The following is an 18,118-nucleotide window of genomic DNA, read 5'->3' on the forward strand; positions in this document are numbered from 1 at the left end:
GCCCTTGACATGGCGTTGCTGGTATGGGCCCCCATGTAGACCCGCGGAGGTATGGTTCCTCCTGTTTGGGTTGCTGCCGCGGCGGATTTGGTGGCCCATGAGTATAGTACTCACGTTGGAAAACGTCATGATGGAGCATCCTTTCCATAAGGTGCTCCATCTTGTCTAGATGCTCCCAGACATCTTTATGTCCCGAAAGCCCTGGCCATAATACTGATCCTGCCCTGAAAGCCAACTCTGGACAATTTCTGTGCTTGGACCCTGAGCATTGTGCAGCTTTACATGGTTAGATCTCATCCATTTGTGTGTTGTACGGCCACTAGGATCCCTTTCGTCCTTATCAAGGGAAAATGCTACTTTCGTACAACACATGACCCAAACACATGTTGTCATTATCATTAGTACCAACAAGTGTAATTATTGCCAACTTGTAGATGGTCTCATATTTTCTCTGAGCTCGACTTGGGTCTCGGTGTTTCCTCTGTCCAACTTTCATGCTGCACCAACTTCAGTGAACTGTTTACTGTCTACGAAGGTGTGGGTTTTTTGTGTTGTTGCCACAATGATGAAGCTTTGCTCTTTAATGGTACCTCAATTGGTCTGACAACTTTTCTTCTTACTCAGATTTTTACCTGTTGAATAGGTTTTTGCCTTATGAGAAAGTTCAGCGGCTTATTTTAATGTCACTCCCATAAGCGTTTTTATTCCCGTCATTTATAGCAGGAGGGGAACTCTAGCTCTTTCCAGGTATTTTCCACCTTCGTTTATTTTTAGTTGGTTATACTGACCACTGGTACTCTCTTTCACAGAGAGAGGATATTTGGACAGCCTGACCAGGTGCTGCAACCAGAGTTTCCTGAAGAGACCTTTGAATATAAAGCTCCCTTAATGGAGCATATCCTACTGGAGCTGTGCTCAACAGTCTTACTTGGCTTTATGCCTTGGGGTATACTTTCCAATACCTCCAACCTCAGTCAACCTCTACCTCAGGATATAAATCTCTTTTGCTGGAGGATATCATGCTGGAGCTGTGCTCAAACAGCCTTGCTTGGTTTGATGCCTTGGGGTATGCTTTCCAATACCTCTAGTCTCAGGATATATAAAGCTCCTTAGCTGGACCATGTCATGCTGGAGCTGTGCTCAAAGCCTTTCTTGGCTTTATGCCTTGGGGTATGCTTTCCAATACCTCCAATCTCAGAGTATAAAACTCCTTGCTGGAGCAACTTATGCTGGAGCTGTGCTTAAACAGCTTCTTGGCTTTATGCCTTGGGGTATACTTTCCAATACCTCCAACCTCAGTGACAGAATAACTCTGCCCTGGTAGGCTCAACCTCTTTCATGAGGGAGACATAATGCAGCCTGTCTACAAGTGTTGCTGCCGTGGTCCCCCAAGATGATCCGTGGATATAAAGCTCCTGTCCTGGAGCTGATTTTCTCTGTACAGCCCTTACCTGAAGCTGCTGCCACGGCCCTTGGGGTGACATTTTTGGGTATGAAGCTCCTCCTGGAGCCTGTTGTGATGGAGCATCCCTTCTATCAGGTGCTCCATCTTACCAGACGTCCACAGATGTCGTTTTTATTGGGTGGTGTATCCTCCTGACCCGATTTACGGGTTTGTTTTAGAGTGGCTCTTTCCCCCCCACCCCCCCCCCCCCCCCCGGGTTTGCCACGGTGCAGTCAGCACCCTAATGCCGTAAGGACTTAAACCCCTTTCTCACGGGGCGACTTGACGCAAGAAGTAACCAGAGTTTAACATCGTGGGAACCTCGTGCGATAGCAGTATGGCATTCGTGGACCACCGTGGCGCTAACGGAAGGTAATCGTGTAACTTGGGGACTCGGGAGAAAATTCAAGCAAGCTTGAATTTCTCCAAGAGTGACTTGTACACTTGTGGTTGAGCATTGCAACATTTTATGAACGTAGTGGCCAGTGCGATATCCGTGCGATATCCGTAATAACTCTTGCGGTTACCGTGGGAACTCCTGCGAACGGTAAACCCGGAAGCTGGACAGAGGGGACAGAAGGTGAGTAAAAAAGGTGTTCTCAATATCGCCAATGGAACATGTGTCCATCGAGGACGTCCCACCTCATTGTATACAGTATACAGATAGGACATATGGATTGCCGCGTGCAATGGGAGCACATACACCATTCCGTGCTGAACAGGTAAACAATTGTGTTTTGTGGGATTGAATTTAAAAAATAAAGATTTGCATCCGCATATGGACAACAACTTATTCATGAGTTATCTTAATGAGATTCAAGAAAAGAACTCAAATGTTTAAAAGGGACTTTAATGAAAGGTCCCGCAATTTTATGGTCCGTGAGAAAATTTTCACATGTACTTCTTAATTTCCTTCTAGAAACACTCACCATCACCACTGATGTTTACAGAGCAGCAGCCTGCTAGAAATTCACCTTTGCCTTTTGTTTACGGAGAGGGCCGTGCACAAACACCATTTCAAGAAGGGGCAGATTGTTTCGCTGACTTCAATGACTCCAGTTAATCCTCGGACGTTGAGAATTATTTATGTGGTGTTTAAGTAACCGTTTGAGTTTTAGTTTATTTTAGTTGTTGGCCACTCAACATTTGGTGTGACATCTAGAGTCCTTTATAAATGGCTGTATGTTAATATGTGTGTCTTTTTCTCTTGGGCATTACTTTTTTTATGTTGGTGGCTCCACATTTTATGATAGCCTGAAGTGTGATAAAGCTTTTACCTCAGCAGTTTGATTGTCAGTGCTTGTTCACCTCATTGTTAAATAAATATATTTTTTACTATCAGCTTGATGTCTGCAATTCTTCATTAACACATCACTACAAGATGAATGTCTCTAATGTTATAATCCCTTTCATGCTGAAACACAAAATAGTTGAAGGGAGGTGATATAATCACATTTTCATTTATTTTCATTTTTGAGTGTTCAGGTCCATCAATTGTTGAGCAATTGTTTGAAAGTTTCACCTCTCGGTAGAAAATAAAATAAGCCAATCAGTACGGTAAATGTGAGACAAAGTCTTTATTCCTATTTGACAATATAAAAAGACGACTTGCACATATTGAGAGAAGGTGCATCACACCAAACATTTGTCTATAAAAGGGCCTCGCAAACACGAAAATCAACAAATGAGGCACGCTAGATTATTTTAAACACATTATATTAATTAACCTCCGCAACAAGCCCAAACTCAGGCATTAAAAGGGACAATGCATGTGCTAAATGGCAGGTTTTGCGGACAAACATCTTATAGGAAGCACTTTTCAGAGGACAACACTAGAAAGTCAGCTTAGTTGCTATGCATTTCTGCTAACATGCGTTTGGCTACCTCGTAATTCCTCTTTTTAATTAATCTCCCCCTTCTGCCTTCACACCAGCGTCCTCGATGCACATAGTGGGCTGCTGCATACAGCGCGTCAATGAAAAAAAAACCATCCTGTACTCGAAACTACTTAGTATAGGCATGTCTCCAAATGTGTGAAAAAAAAAGTGACATCATTTGTGCCACGTGATGATTTTATTAGACTTGACAGTTCACAATGTTCATTCAAGATTTAACGGGAAAGTTCGGGAGACGGACAAGTCACTCGCACAAATAACAGAAATGCCGAGTACTGTGGGAACTCTTTATCTACCCCCCCGGTATATTGTGTGATATCGTGCTAGACCACGACCACTTCACTCTGGTTACATCTTATAACCATATAACCATATAACAATTACAGCACGGAAACAGGCCATCTCGGCCCTACAAGTCCATGCCGAACAAATTTTTTTCCCCTTAGTCCCACTTGATCTTGCGTCAAGTCACCCCATGAGAAAGGCCTATTACCCTCCTCGGGAACCTCCACGGTCTGGAAGCCGCTGACTGCCTTGTCAGAAGTTGGAGTAACTCACCCGACGTCTGCCAGCAACTGCGTTTGCGGTCTGGACTTTGGTCTACCCACAACCCAATGCCGGTTTCCCCGCGGCTCGACTAGCTGCGTTAATGACAGGAAACCTCTGTAAGAGGAGGTTCCTGTAGGAGAACCCAGCCTGCTAAGTATTGAAACTTACCTGCAGGTTTTTTTTACTTACCGCTGGCAGGAATGAGTTGCCTGCCAGACCGGTGCCTCGCCAGTACGGATGACGTAATGATACGCATGCTGACTGGTGGTACTTCTTCACGGAATCACTCATATGACTCCGAAGTAAAATTATCAAAATGTGTATGTTCTTTTTTCCTTCTATAACTTAAACCCCCTAAGGGCTTCATTTGGAGGCAAGTTATGTTATTGACCTTTAAAATATAAATATCATATAGGCAGTGATTATTCTCATAATTGTTTGCAGAGATATTCAATGACACAAGTAGTACTCTTTCTAGTGACGTTACAGAACTTACCTTCAGCGGTGCTGCAGTTCTGCCACTGGCCGTGTGCGTGACTTTGGCGCCTTTGATGGGGGGGGGGGGTGTTTTCTCCTGCTTATCGGAGGCGGCTTTCCTCGGGCTGCTAAGCTGCTGAAGAACAATCGATCCGACTTCTGTTTCCGATTTTTAAATTTATTTAATCGCGAGACAATTCAATAATCACATTAAAATAAAAAGCAACTTCTAACGCCCTCAATGCCTACAACGGGACGGATCGCATGAAGGGAACTAAACATAATGTAAGTCGTCTATTTTACATGTAAACTTGTTTCTCGGGATGACTTTAATCTAATTTGCATTTGCGAAAATTTGATTTATGCCCCATACGAACCGGCAGTGTTTTTCCTGCCAATATGGGGTTCAAATTCACAGCAAATGTAACGTTCCAAACGATCGCGTTCCAGAAAAACCCACTCGCAAGATGATTTTAATGTTCTTTTTTTTGGAAAATCATGTCACAAGAGCATCTAAATCGTCTATATTTTGTGTTAGTGTCTACCCATAGTCAATATCAGTTTTAGTCCCATGTATTGTGCAAAAAAAAAATAATTTAAATTATATTGAGTGGATGTTTCTAGATTAATTTATGGGAATTAAAGATTAAATTCCTTCCATCTGGCATATAAATTCATGACAATGAGATTTTAAAATAATGTTATATTGTGAATATTGTTATTTGGATATTTAGGCTATTTAAAAAAAATCATTTTCTTAAGAAATGGGATCTACAGGACTTTCTTAATGGGAAAGAAGTGGGCAGAAAGGCATGTCATGTGTGGTTTGAACAGCAAAAATATGTAGTTTACAATGCCAAAATTGTATCATATTTTACAGCCAGCCGAGCAGAACTTTTCAGCACATTCGTGTGACTACAAGCACACATGTGAGGCTAATTCCCATCTGTCAGAAACTGTTTGTTTCTTTTCTGCAGCTCTCCGTGAGAAAAAAAACAATTTATATTTCTGAACAGTGATATGAATCCAAGCACTATGCAAATATAGAACAGTAGGGAGATAGACTAGAAAAAAAAAAAAATGTTCAAATGCGAAGCTTAAATCAATGGCAAATCCCCATGAAACATAGCACAGGGCAGTTATATACAGAACATTGATGCCCATTGATAGGAAATATATTCATTTCCTGAGCAGCATCTTTGCTTGTATTAAATAAAAATCATAAGCCAAGTCACTGTTCAGCCACTTATTAAATAAATATATTGTTGTTTGATACCAGGAAACAGATTGACAATATTGACAATGCAGTATTAAAATTCAGATTCAGATTCAGATTCAATTTTAATTGTCATTGTCAGTGTACAGTACAGAGACAACGAAATGCATTTAACATCTCCCTGGAAGAGCGACATAGCAACTGATTTGAATAAATAATGTGTCCGGAGGGGGTGATTGGCAGTCACCGAGGTATGTTGTTGAGTAGAGTGACAGCCGCCGGGAAGAAGCTGTTCCTCGACCTGCTGGTTCGGCAACGGAGAGACCTGTAGCGCCTCCCGGATGGTAGTAGGGTAAACAGTTCATGGTTGGGTTGAGAGCAGTCCTTGGCGATGCTGAGCGCCCTCCGCAGACAACGCTTGCTTTGGGCAGACTCAATGGAGGGGAGCGAGGAACCGGTGATGCGTTGGGCAATTTTCACCACCCTCTGCAATGCCTTCCGGCCGGAGACAGAGCAATTGCCATACCATACTGTGGTGCAGTTGGTAAGGATGCTCTCGATGGTGCAGCGGTAGAAGTTCACCAGGATCTGAGGAGACAGATGGACCTTCTTCAGTCTCCTCAGGAAGAAGAGATGCTGGTGAGCCTTCTTGATCAGAGTTGAGGTATTGTGGGTCCGAGAGAGGTCATCGGAGATGTTGACTCCCAGGAACCTGAAGCTAGAAACACGTTCTACCTCCGTCCCGTTAATGTGGATGGGGGTGTGCGTTCCGCCTCTGGACTTCCTGAAGTCTACAATGAGCTCCTTGGTCTTCTTGGAGTTAAGGGTCAGGTTGTTGTCAGCGCACCATGCTGCTAAGTGCTGGACCTCCTCCCTGTAGGCCGACTTATCGTTGTTGCTGATGAGGCCAATCACCGTTGTATCATCTGCATACTTGATGATGGTGTTAGTACCATGTACAGGTGTGCAGTCGTAGGTGAAGAGAGAGTAGAGGAGGGGGCTCAGCACACAGCCCTGTGGAACGCCGGTGTTCAGGGTGAGGGTTGAAGAGGTGTGCTTGTATAACCTAACAGACTGGGGTCTGTTGGTTAGAAAGTCCAGTATCCAGTTGCAGAGGGAGGGGTCGATGCCCAGGTTACCGAGTTTGGTGATCAGTTTTGATGGTATAATGGTGTTGAATGCTGAGCTGTAATCGATGAACAGCATTCTTACGTAAGTGTCTCTGTTGTCGAGGTGGGAGAGGGCGGAGTGAAGTGCCGTTGAGATGGCATCCTCCGTACTCCTGTTCTTGCGGTAGGCAAACTGATAGGGATCCAGTGTGGGGGGTAGGCAGCTTTTGAGGTGTGCCAGGACCAGCCTCTCGAAGCACTTGGTGATGATGGGGGTAAGTGCAACTGGGCGGAAGTAGTTGAGGCTTGCCGCAGTGGAGTGTTTTGGCACTGGCACGATGGAGGTGGTTTTAAGGCAAGTGGGGACAACTGCTTGGGCAAGTGACAGGTTGAAGATGTCAGTCCAGACATCTGTCAGCTGCGCAGCACAGGCCCTGAGCACGCGCCCAGGGATGCCATCAGGGCCAGCAGCCTTACGTGCATTAGTCCTACTCAGTGCCACGTATACGTCGTAGGGGGTGAGTGTGAGGGGTTGGTGATCGGCAGGTAGCACAGCCTTGATGGCTGTCTCTAGATTGTCCCTGTCGAAGCGGCCATAGAAGTGATTAAGCTCCTCAAGGAAGGAGGCGTCGCTGGATGTGGGGGTGGTGTTGGAGGGTCTGTAATCCATGATGGCCTGGATGCCTTGCCACATGCGTCGGGGATCGGAGTGGTTGTTGAAGTGATCCTCAATCCTGAGCTTATGGCAGTGCTTGGCCTTCCTGATGCCCCTCTTCAGGTTAGCCCTGGATGAACTGTAGGCTCGAGCATCGCCTGACCTGAAAGCGGTGTCCCGTGCTTTCAGCAGTAGCCTGACCTCGCTGTTCATCCATGCCTCTGATTCGGGAATATGGTCACCTGTTTGAGGGAGGTGACACTATTGATGGTGGAGTTTATAAAGTCCAGAACAGAGGATGTGTAGGAATCAATGTCCGTGTGGGAGTCAAGGGTGGCCTGGGCTGCAAACGCCTTCCAGTCAGTGTTTCCAAAACACTGCTGAAGTGTGAAGTCCGCTTCCTGCGACCAGACTTTAACTGTCCTCACAGTTGGTTTAACCCGTCTGATGAGTGGGGAGTACTTAGGGAGCAGGAACAATGAGACGTGATCAGACTGACCAAGGTGGGGGAGGGGGATGGCTTTGTAAGCTTCAGCCATGTAAGCAGTATCCTGGTTCCAAATGTGTGTTAGGTTGAACATTTTTACAACACTAACTGAAAAATAAATGTCCTGGAGTACCTCAGCAGGTAAGACAGCATCCTGGAGAACATGGATAAGTGACATTTTGGGTTGGAACCCCTCTACCCATCTTCAGACTGAATGTGGGGGGGGGGGGGGGGGGGGGGGGGGGGGAAAGCTAGAAAGCTAGAAGAGGGGAGGGGCAGGACAAAGCATGGCAGGTAGAAGATGAACACAGGCAATTAATGTTTTTGATAGACAAATGGCTGGATAAAAGCCAGATATATGAAAGTGATGTGCAACAAAAGCATTGAAGAGTTGTGAATTGTGAAGCCAGAAGATGGAATGTAGGTGAAATCTCCCCACAATCAGTCTGAAGATGTGTTCGGACCCAAAACGTCACCTATCCATGATCTCCAGGATGCAGCCTGACCTGCTGAGTTACTCCAGCACTTTGCATCTTTTTTTGGAAAACAGCATCTGCGGTTTCTTGTTTCTACATCTATACAAAACTAAACCTCTGATCTTGTTATCTTCAAGTTTGTGCGGTCTTTCAATTTGCATTAAAATGGTACACGATAGCGCTACGATTTTTCGCCAGCTCACTCGCCGTTCCGATTGGTTGAAGTTTTAAAAGTTAGCGAGGTTTAAAAATCTTAAAAACCGTGCTTGCGCAGATTGATCTCCTCTCGTGCCAGTCAGCGCCATGCGAGAGGAGATCTTCTCCAGTCACTGGAGCAGAGGGACGCTCTGGATGGCAGGCTGAGGTGTCCAACCGGACACAATTTTTGGAGAGCCGGGCTGGGATGGGCCTGGCCGAGACAGGTCGAGCAGGGCCAAGCCAAGCCGAGCCGAGCTGAGCCGGGCTGAGCCGAGCCGGCCCCGACCCCGGTTCCAGCTCCAGCAACAGCCCAGCGTCGGAGATGTCGCCGATGTCACTAAACGGAAAGCGGAGACTCTGATCCCAGCGGAGGAGAACGTCCAGCGATCAGCGCCCACTGTGAGTACCCATCGCACCACCCTCTCCAGCACCTTCCCCTCTGGTCCCCCTCGCTGGCTCCTACCGCCCTCCCCGTGATGCACCCCTCTCCCCCATGGCTCTTCTCCTGTCTTTGCTCCGAGCTCTCTCCCTTTCCCCCCCCCCCCACTGCCAACACACCCCCTCTCCCCCCACAAACCTCCAACTGCCCACACACCACCCTCCCCCCAACAAATACCCCCTCGCCCCCACATCCCTCCCCCCCCCCACAACCCCCCCTTGCCCTCACACCCCTCCTCCTAACATCCCCCCGCCCCACACCTGTCCCCCCCACAATCCCTCCTGCCACAGACCCCTCCCCCCACAACCCTCCCCTGCTCTCACATCCCCCCCCCACAATCCCACCACCCCCCACACCTCCCCACCCCACACAATCCTCCCCTGTCCACACACCTGTCCCCCCCCCGCGTGCCCAACAATCCCCCCGCGCCCACACACACCACACACCCCACAGCGCCCCCCATGCCCACACACACACACCCCCACACTCCCCCCTGCCCACACACATACCCCTCACACACACACACACACACCCTCCCCATACCCCCCCTCTCCCACACCCTCTTCCCCTCCCACACACATACACACATCCCCTCCCACCCCACACCCCATTTGCTACACATCCCTTCCCCCTACACCACCCTCTCCCCCTCCTACAACTCCCCGCCCACACACACATGCCCTCCCCTCCCACCCCACCCCACCCCCGCCACATACCCCACCTCCCTCCCCACCTCCCCTCCTACACAATGAAGAGGTGGGGGAGGGAGTGCTCGGGGATGAGGGGAAATGAACCTGCGTCCAAACCCTTAATAATCTTCTATGTTTCAATAAGATCTCCTCTCATCCTTCTAAACTCCAGAGTATACAAGCCCAGCCACTACATTCTCTCGGTATATGACAGTCCTGCCATCCAGGAAATGAACCTTTTAAACCTATGCTGCACTCCCTCAATGGCAAGAATGTCCTTCCTCAAATTAGGGGACCAAAATTGCACATAATACTTTAGGTGTGGTCTCACTAGGGCCCTGTACAACTGTAGAAGGACCTCTTTGCTTTTATACTCAACTCCTCTTGTTATGAAGGCCAACATGCCATTCGCTTTCTTCACTGCCTGATGTACCTGCATGCCTACTTTGATTGACTGATGAACAAGGGCCTCCAGATCCCATTGTACTTCCCCTTTTCCCAACTTGACACCATTTAAATAATAATCTGCCTTCCTGTTTTTGCTACCAAAGTGGATAACCTCACATTGATCCACATTAAACTGCATCTGCCATGCATCTGACCACTCACCCAAACTGTCCAAGTCACCCTGCATTCTCATAACATCTCCCTAACAGTTCACACTGCCAGCCAGCTTTGTGTCATCTGCAAATTTGCTAATGTTACTTTGAATCCTTTTTATCTAAATCATTGATGTATATTGTATATAGCTGCTATCCCAGCGCCGAGCCTTGCGGCACCCACCTATTCTGAAAGGGACACGTTAATCCCTTCCCTTTGTTTCCTGTCTGCCAACCAGTTTTCTATCCATGTCAGCACTCTACCCCCAATACCATGTGCCCTAATTTTGCTCACTTTTACAATTTCCTTGAGCTGCATCCCTTTTGATCTCGTTTTCACACTCTTTACCCTTTCTTATCTCAGTGTCGCCCTATCCCCTGATTCTCATTCTGAAGGGTCTCAACGCGCAACATCATCCATTCATTCTATCCAGAGATCCTGCCTGTCCCACTGATTTACTCCAGCATTATGTGCTTATATTAGGCAATACTACAAACTGCTCAACCACCATGCCAAACATAAATTCCAGGGAGTTTATCCATGTAATTTACATCTATATGACAGCTCTTCCATATATAATATATTTTTTCTAAGCTACAGTTATAGTCATAGACATATAGCGTGGAGAGAAGGCCCTTCAGCCCATTTTGCACATGCTGACAAACATGCCCCATCTATACTAGTCCCACCTGCCTGTGCTCAGCCCATATCCCTCAAAACCTTTCCTATCCATCAACCTGTCCAAAATGTTTTTTAAACGTTGTGAATCCTTACAGCTTTTTAATCTGTTTGCTGCATGCTCGATGTGGAAAAATTAAAGTATTACAATGCTGTAACATAACTTCTCTATCATATTCCAATCTTTTAGAGCAGCATTCTATCAATGTTATGTTTACTTTCTGCATTCAACCACCACATTTTAAAGATCAATTTGCATGCTGGATTTTCCTCAAGGTCGTCACTGGTTCTGAAATCCATGATGCTGCATCAACAACTGTGTATCTCAGGTAGGTGGCCAAAGAAATGGACAGTCGGGATGGGAAAGGGAGTGAGAAAGTGATCGAACTGATAATGGGGGGGGGACAAGTGAAAGCTAATATCAAGACAAATGGCCCAAATGGTGGCCATCAGCGGTCAACAGGTTTAATGTGAGAATATAGACACAAAGTGCTGGAGTCTCTCACCCATCATTTTGCTTCAGAGTAGCTACCTGACCCACTGAGCTACTCCAACACTGTATGTCTTTCTTCGGTTTAAACAAGCATCTGCAATTCTTTTCTACACGGGTTTAATGTTGAGAGTATAGAAACAAAGAACTGCAGATGTTGACTTACAAAAAAAGACAGAAAGTACTGGAGTAACTTAGCGGGTCAGGGAGCATCTCAGGAGGACATAGATAGTTGACATTTCAGGTCAGGTCCCCTCTTCAGACTGATTCAAATGCTGTTAGATGCTAATGTTATGAAGAAGGGTCCTGACCTGAAATGTCACTCATCCCTGTTTGCCTGAGATGCTGCTTGATGCACTGAGCTACTCCAGCACATGGTCTTCTTTATGTGAGGTTGGGTCATCTCTATAAACAAAACAGGATTTTCACAAACTTACCATGTTAATTATAGCATTTAGCAGACACTGAATGACTGCAAATCAGGCAGCATGTTCATCCCTGGTCCTGCAATTAAAAGCACATTTTATAACTCCTAATACAAAGGAAAATGCACCTATTTCTGTTTTCACTTTATTAGGCATTTGATTAGGTGTTTGAGCTTTACAAATGAACTTGGCATTATTGAACTTCATATCTCAAATATATCTCTAGCATATAACCTGAACGTTATTAATTAATAAGCAGGTGATGGAAATCTAAAATACAATTAGGAAATACTGGACAGAAGAACAGAGTTCAGAACAAGGACCTTTCATGAAAGAACTGAGCAGAAACATTTAACTTTGGTTCTCTCTCACCTCAGATGCTACCCAATCAGCTGAGTATTTTCAGCATTTTCAGTTTTTTTCGAGTCGGGACCCTTCTTCAGACCCTGAAGGACACCCAAAAACAATGGGTTACATTTCGGGTCAGGACACATTTTCCGACCTTCAGGATCTGAAGAAGGGTTCTGACCCAAAATGTCACCCATCCCTTTTCTCCAGAGATGCTGCCTGACCCGATGAGTTACTCCAGCACTGCATGCCTATATTTGGTACAAACTAGCATCTGCAGTTCTGTTGTTTCTGCATGAAATGGCCTGTAGGTTCAGTTTGTGCCTTCTGCTTGTTCACTTCAAAAGTGTTTTTCCTTTTAAGATACTATCTGATTAGAATTGATCATGAATGACCGAATTAACTGTGCATCTCCTTAATGTGTTTTAAGGATTGGGAATTTTTTTAAATGGGTAAAATGTGGGTCGATTCAATAGCAAACTAAGTACAGAAACAGAGAGGGAAAGAAAGGAGTGATGAAGGGTTTCGATCCAAAACATCACCCATTCCTTCTTTCCAGAGATGCTGCCTGTCCTGCTGAGTTACTCCAGTATTTTGTGTGTACCCGCAATAAACTTTAGTCACTGGAGGACTATCTATCTATCTATCTATCTATCTATCTATCTATCTATCTATCTATCTATCTATCTATCTATCTATCTATCTATCTATCTATCTATCTATCTATCTATCTATCTATCTATATATAAAACTCAAATCCATCCACCGTCCGCCTGCAGTACGGATCCCTTCCTGCCTTTCGATTCGTTCCCGCCGTGCAATGTCACAATGCCCGATGCTCGCGGACGTCCAATCGGAATGGATCCATTTGCATGTACGGCTTTCCGGCCGCGTTTCTTCCTTTGATTCTCCGCAACTCCGAAACCGGACGCAGAATCGCCGACGTCTTTTCCATTTCGGTAGAGATTTCGCTTTTCTTTCTAAGTATCCGCTCCTCATTACATTTCGTCATGTTTGAGTACACTTTTTTAATCAAATCCTACACCCCCCCCCCCCCCACCACCTCAATATTTCAAAAAGAAACTGGATTCTCACCCACAGAAGCAGCCCCAGCCCATGGTGAATGTTCCATCGTGTGATGTCACAATGCCCGATGCTCACAGATGGCCAATCGGAATGGATTCATTTACCTATGCCTTTGCAGGAGCCCAGTCCCTGGTGAACATTCCATCGTGTGATGTCACAATGCCCAATGCTCAAATGCATTGTTGCCATAGAGAACGCTCAGCGATTATTCAAATTCTTCACTAACTGGCTAGATTTAAGAGGGAGTTAAATGTGGCCCTTGTGGCTAAAGGGATCAGGGGGTATGGAGAGAAGGCAGGTACAGGTTACTGAGTTGGATGATCAGCCATGATCATATTGAATGGTGGTGCAGGCTCAAAGGGCCGAATGGCCTACTACTGCACTTAATTTCTATGTTTCCCTCTCCTCACCCCCTCTCCCTCTCCCTCTCCCACCCATCCCACTCTCCCCCACCCCCATTCCCTCTCTAACCCCACCCCTCTCTCCACCCACCCCCTTCCTCCTACCCCTCTGTCCCTCTTCCATCACTCCCCTACCCCTCTCCTCCTCCCTCCCCACTCTTCCATGTCTCCCCCTTTCCCCCTCCACTCTCCCTCCCCACTCTTTCCCCCTCTCCCCCCACCTCTCTCCCACTCCCCCTCCCTCCTCTCCCCTCCCTCCACATGCCCCCCTCCCCCACATCTCTCTCCTCCCCATCCCCCTCTCTCACCCCCTACCCCGCTCTTCTTTCCCTCCCAAATCTGTCCCATTTCCTCCTCCTCCTCTCCCCTCCCTCCCCTCTTCTCACCCCCCCCCCCCCCCCTTCCCCCCACCTGTGAGTTTGGGCGGTGGTTAATATGAGTGCCCCCCCCCCCCCCCCCCCACACAAGCGCTGTTGGGGAAACACTTGGTCTAGTATATATATAAAAGTCTGTGGCTGCCGCCTGCCGTCCGGGTGCCAGCTGCCTTTCTTCCTTTTGAGTCTCTGCTCCTTCCTGTCAGCTTCCAACACACTTCGAAACAAAGTTGCAAGACAGGAACACTGAACTTTTCACTGCTGCAGCAGGCAGGGGAGGTGCAATTGAGGGAGGCAGGGGAGTGCTGGAAACTTACATTTGGCAACGGCTTCAGTTACATTGGAGGAGACGGGTGCATGGTGGAATATTGGGTTGGGGGAATCACACCAGTACGGATCCCTTCCTGCCTTTCGATTCGTTCCCGCCGTGCGATGCCACAATGCCCGATGCTCGCGGACGTCCAATCGGAATGGATCCATTTGCATGTACGGCTTTCCGGCCGCGTTTCTTCCTTTGATTCTCCGCAACTCCGAAAACAGATGCATAATCGCCTATGTCTTTTTCATTTCGGTAGAGATTTCGCTTTTCTTTCTAAGTATCCGCTCCTCATTACATTTTGTCGTGTTTGAGTACACTTTTTTAATCAAATGCTTCATCCCCCCCCCCCCCCCACCACCTCAATATTTCAAAAAGAAACTGGATTCTCACCCACAGAAGCAGCACCAGCCCATGGTGAATGTTCCATCGTGTGATGTCACAATGCCCGATGTTCACATATGTCCAATCAGAATGGATTCATTTACATATGCCTTTGCAGGAGCCCAGATCATGGTGAACGTTCCATCGTGTGATGTCACAATGCCCAATGCTCAAATACATTGTTGCCATAGAGAACACTCAGTGATTATTCAAATTCTTCATAAACAGTCATTCTGGTTTGCTTGTGAAGTGAAAAGTCCTGAATTGCATTTGTCTGATGCAGGAAGATTGTTCCAGATGTTGGGGAAGTCCACATTTTTCACACAGATAGTGGTGAGTCTCTGGAACTCTCTGCCAAAGAAGGTAGTTGAGGCCAGTTCATTGGCTATATTTAAGAGGGAGTTAGATGTGGCCCTTGTGGCTAAAGGGATCAGGCGGTATGGAGAGAAGGCAGGTACGGGATACTGAGCTGGATGATCAGCCGTGATCATATTGAATGGAGAATGTTGCAGGCTCGAAGGGCCGAATGGCCTACTACTGCACTTAATTTCTATGTTTCTATGTGTCCCTCTCCTCACCCCTCTCCCTCTGCCACCCATATCTCTCTCCCCTCACCCCCCTTCCCTCTCTAACACCACCCCCTTCCCCCTACCCCTCTGTCCCTCTTCTACCACTCCCGCTACCCCTCTACCCCTCCCTCCCTCCCCACTCTTCCACTCTCTCTCCCACTCTCTCTCCTCCCCCTCTCCTCACACCCTCTCCCATCCCTCTCTCCCCCACCCCCCTTCCCTCTCTACTACCCCACCCCCTACCTTCTCTCCCCCCACACACTTCCCCTATCCCTCTGTCCCTCTCTCTACCATCACTCCCGCTACCCCTCTCCTCCTCCCTCCCCACTCTTTCCCCTCTTTCCCCCCCCCCCCCTCTCCCCATCCCCACCCTGCTCCCCCCCTCCCCCTCCCCCCTCCCCCATCCCCCCCCCCCAAAGCTCTCTCCTCCCCATCCCTCACCCCCTACCCCGCTCTCCTTTCCCTCCCAAATCTATCCCGTTTCCCTCCTCCTCCCTCCCCTCTTCCACCCTCTTCCCCCCCCCCCCCCCGCAAACGCCGTTGGGGAAACAGACCATAGAGGGAGTACAGAGAAGGTTCAACAGACTGATTCCTGGGATGTCAAGACTTTCAAATGAAGAAAGACTGGATGGACTTGGCTTGTACTCGCTAGATTTTAGAAGATTGAGGGGGGATCTTATAGAAACTTACAAAATTCTTAAGGGGTTGGACAGGCTAGATGCAGGAAGATTGTTCCAGATGTTGGGGAAGTCCAGAACAGGGGGTCACAGTTTAAGGATAAGGGGGAAATCCTTTATGACCGAGATGAGAAAATCATTTTTCACACAGAGAGTGGTGAATCTCTGGAATTCTCTGCCACAGAAGGTAGTTGAGGCCAGTTCATTGGCTATATTTAAGAGGGAGTTAGATGTGGCCCTTGTGGCTAAAGGGATCAGGGGGTATGGAGAGAAGGCAGGTACAGGATACTGAGTTGGATGATCATCCATGATCATATTGAATGGTGGTGCAGGCTCGAAGGGCCGAATGGCCTACTACTGCACTTAATTTCTATGTTTCCCTCTCCTCACCCTTCTCCCTCTCCTCACCCCTCTCCCTCTCCTCACCCCTCTCCCCTCTCTCCCTCACCCCCCCTTCCCTCTCTACCCCCCCCACCCCCTTCCCTCTCCTCCACCCGCCCCCTTCCCCCTTCCCCCTACCCCTCTCCTCCTCCTCTCACTCCCCACTCTTTCCCGTCTCTCTCCCTCCACCCCTCTCCCCCCTCCCCCTCCCCTCCCTCCCCATCCCCCCCCCCCCACCTCCCACATCTCTCTCACATCCACTTCTCTCACCTCGCACCCCGCTCTCCTTTCCCTCCCAAATCTATCATGTTTCCTCCTCCTCCTCTCCCCTCCCTCCCCTCTTCTCACCCCACCCCCCCCCCCTCCCCCCACCTGTGAGTTTGGGGGGGTGGTTAATTTGAGTGTGATGCCGCAGCCCCCACACCCACCCCCCCCCCCCCCCCCCCCCCCCCCCGCAAACGCTGTTGGGAAACAGACTCAACAGGTCTGCACTTGGTCTAGTTAATATATAAAAGTCAAATCCATCCATCCGCCTGCAGTACGGATCCCTTCCTGCCTTTCGATTCGTTCCGGCCGTGCGATGTCACAATGCCCGATGCTCGCGGACGTCCAATCGGAATGGATCCATTTGCATGTTTGGCTTCCGGCTACGTTTCTTCCTTTGATGCTCCGCAACTCCGAAAACCGGACGCAGAATCGCTGATGTCTTTTCAATTTCGGTAGAGATTTCGCTTTTCTTTCTAAGTATCCGCTCCTCATTACATTTCGTCGTGTTTAGGTACACTTTTTTAATCAAATCCTTCACCTCCCCCGCGGCACCGGGCATTGGCGGCGGAGGCACCGGCTCGGCATCGGCGGCACCGGCATCGGCATCGGTGGTGGCGGCACGGCTCGGCATCGGCGGCACCGGCTCGGCATCAGCAGCAGCGGCACCGGCATCGGCAGTGGTTGGTGGCGGCACCGGCATCGGCAGCGGCGGCACCGGCATCGGCAGTCGGCAGCGGCGGCACCGGCATGGCGGCGGAACCGGCATTGGCAGCGGCGGCATCGGCGGCGGCGGAGCTGCGGGTCTGAGGACGGCGGTGCAGCGCTGGAGCGCCATTGCGGGGCTGGCGGTGCCTTCGCTGGAACTCCGGTGAGCTGGGTCCGTTGCGGAGCTGCGGGTCTGTGGAGCGGCTGCGGGCAGCGGCGCTGAACTTTCCATCGGGCGATGCTTTACCTGGATCGCCGTTTGAAGCTCTGGAGTGTTGGGCCTGCTGCTTCAACATCATGGAGCTGTGGTTTGCGGAGCTCCCAGCCTCGGGCCGCGCTGATTTTAATATCGCAGAGCCCTGGGAACCCTTTGCCGATGGCCGCCAGCGTGAATCTCCACCCAGCTCAGCCTGTGGACTTCGGGAGCCGTGGTCTCCGGTAGGAAGTGGCCGATTCGGAAGTCCAAGCTGCTGAGAATGTTCTCCCGTTCCGACATCAGACGGTGACCCCCCAAATTTCGTTGTACAAATGGCCATGGGGGGGGGGGGGGGGGGTCCAAGAGCCGGGGGTCCGTTGGAGACGGGAAAAGGGATCATCAATGGGGGCGAGGACTCCTTCCCATGGAAGAACAGTGTGAGGCGGAGGCGACAGAAGATGAGTTCCAAATCGCGGTGGATGCAGAACTCATTGAGGTGGGGACAGAGGGGGACAAAGATGAGGCCCCTGCTGAGGACAGACCGTTCAGTGTCTGAGAGGGGGAGATCAGGGGGGGTGATGAACACA

The 18,118-nt window shown here is 48.7% G+C and overlaps 1 pseudogene; it reads right to left on the reverse strand.

The window, feature by feature from the left end:
- Positions 1 to 278: 278 nt before the first annotated feature.
- Positions 279 to 370, reverse strand: LOC129704944 (U6atac minor spliceosomal RNA; annotated as a pseudogene).
- Between the last annotated feature and the right edge of the window lie 17,748 nt (positions 371 to 18,118).

This window comes from Leucoraja erinacea, chromosome 1, assembly GCF_028641065.1.
Source record: "Leucoraja erinacea ecotype New England chromosome 1, Leri_hhj_1, whole genome shotgun sequence".
Taxonomy (NCBI): Eukaryota; Metazoa; Chordata; class Chondrichthyes; order Rajiformes; family Rajidae; genus Leucoraja; species Leucoraja erinaceus.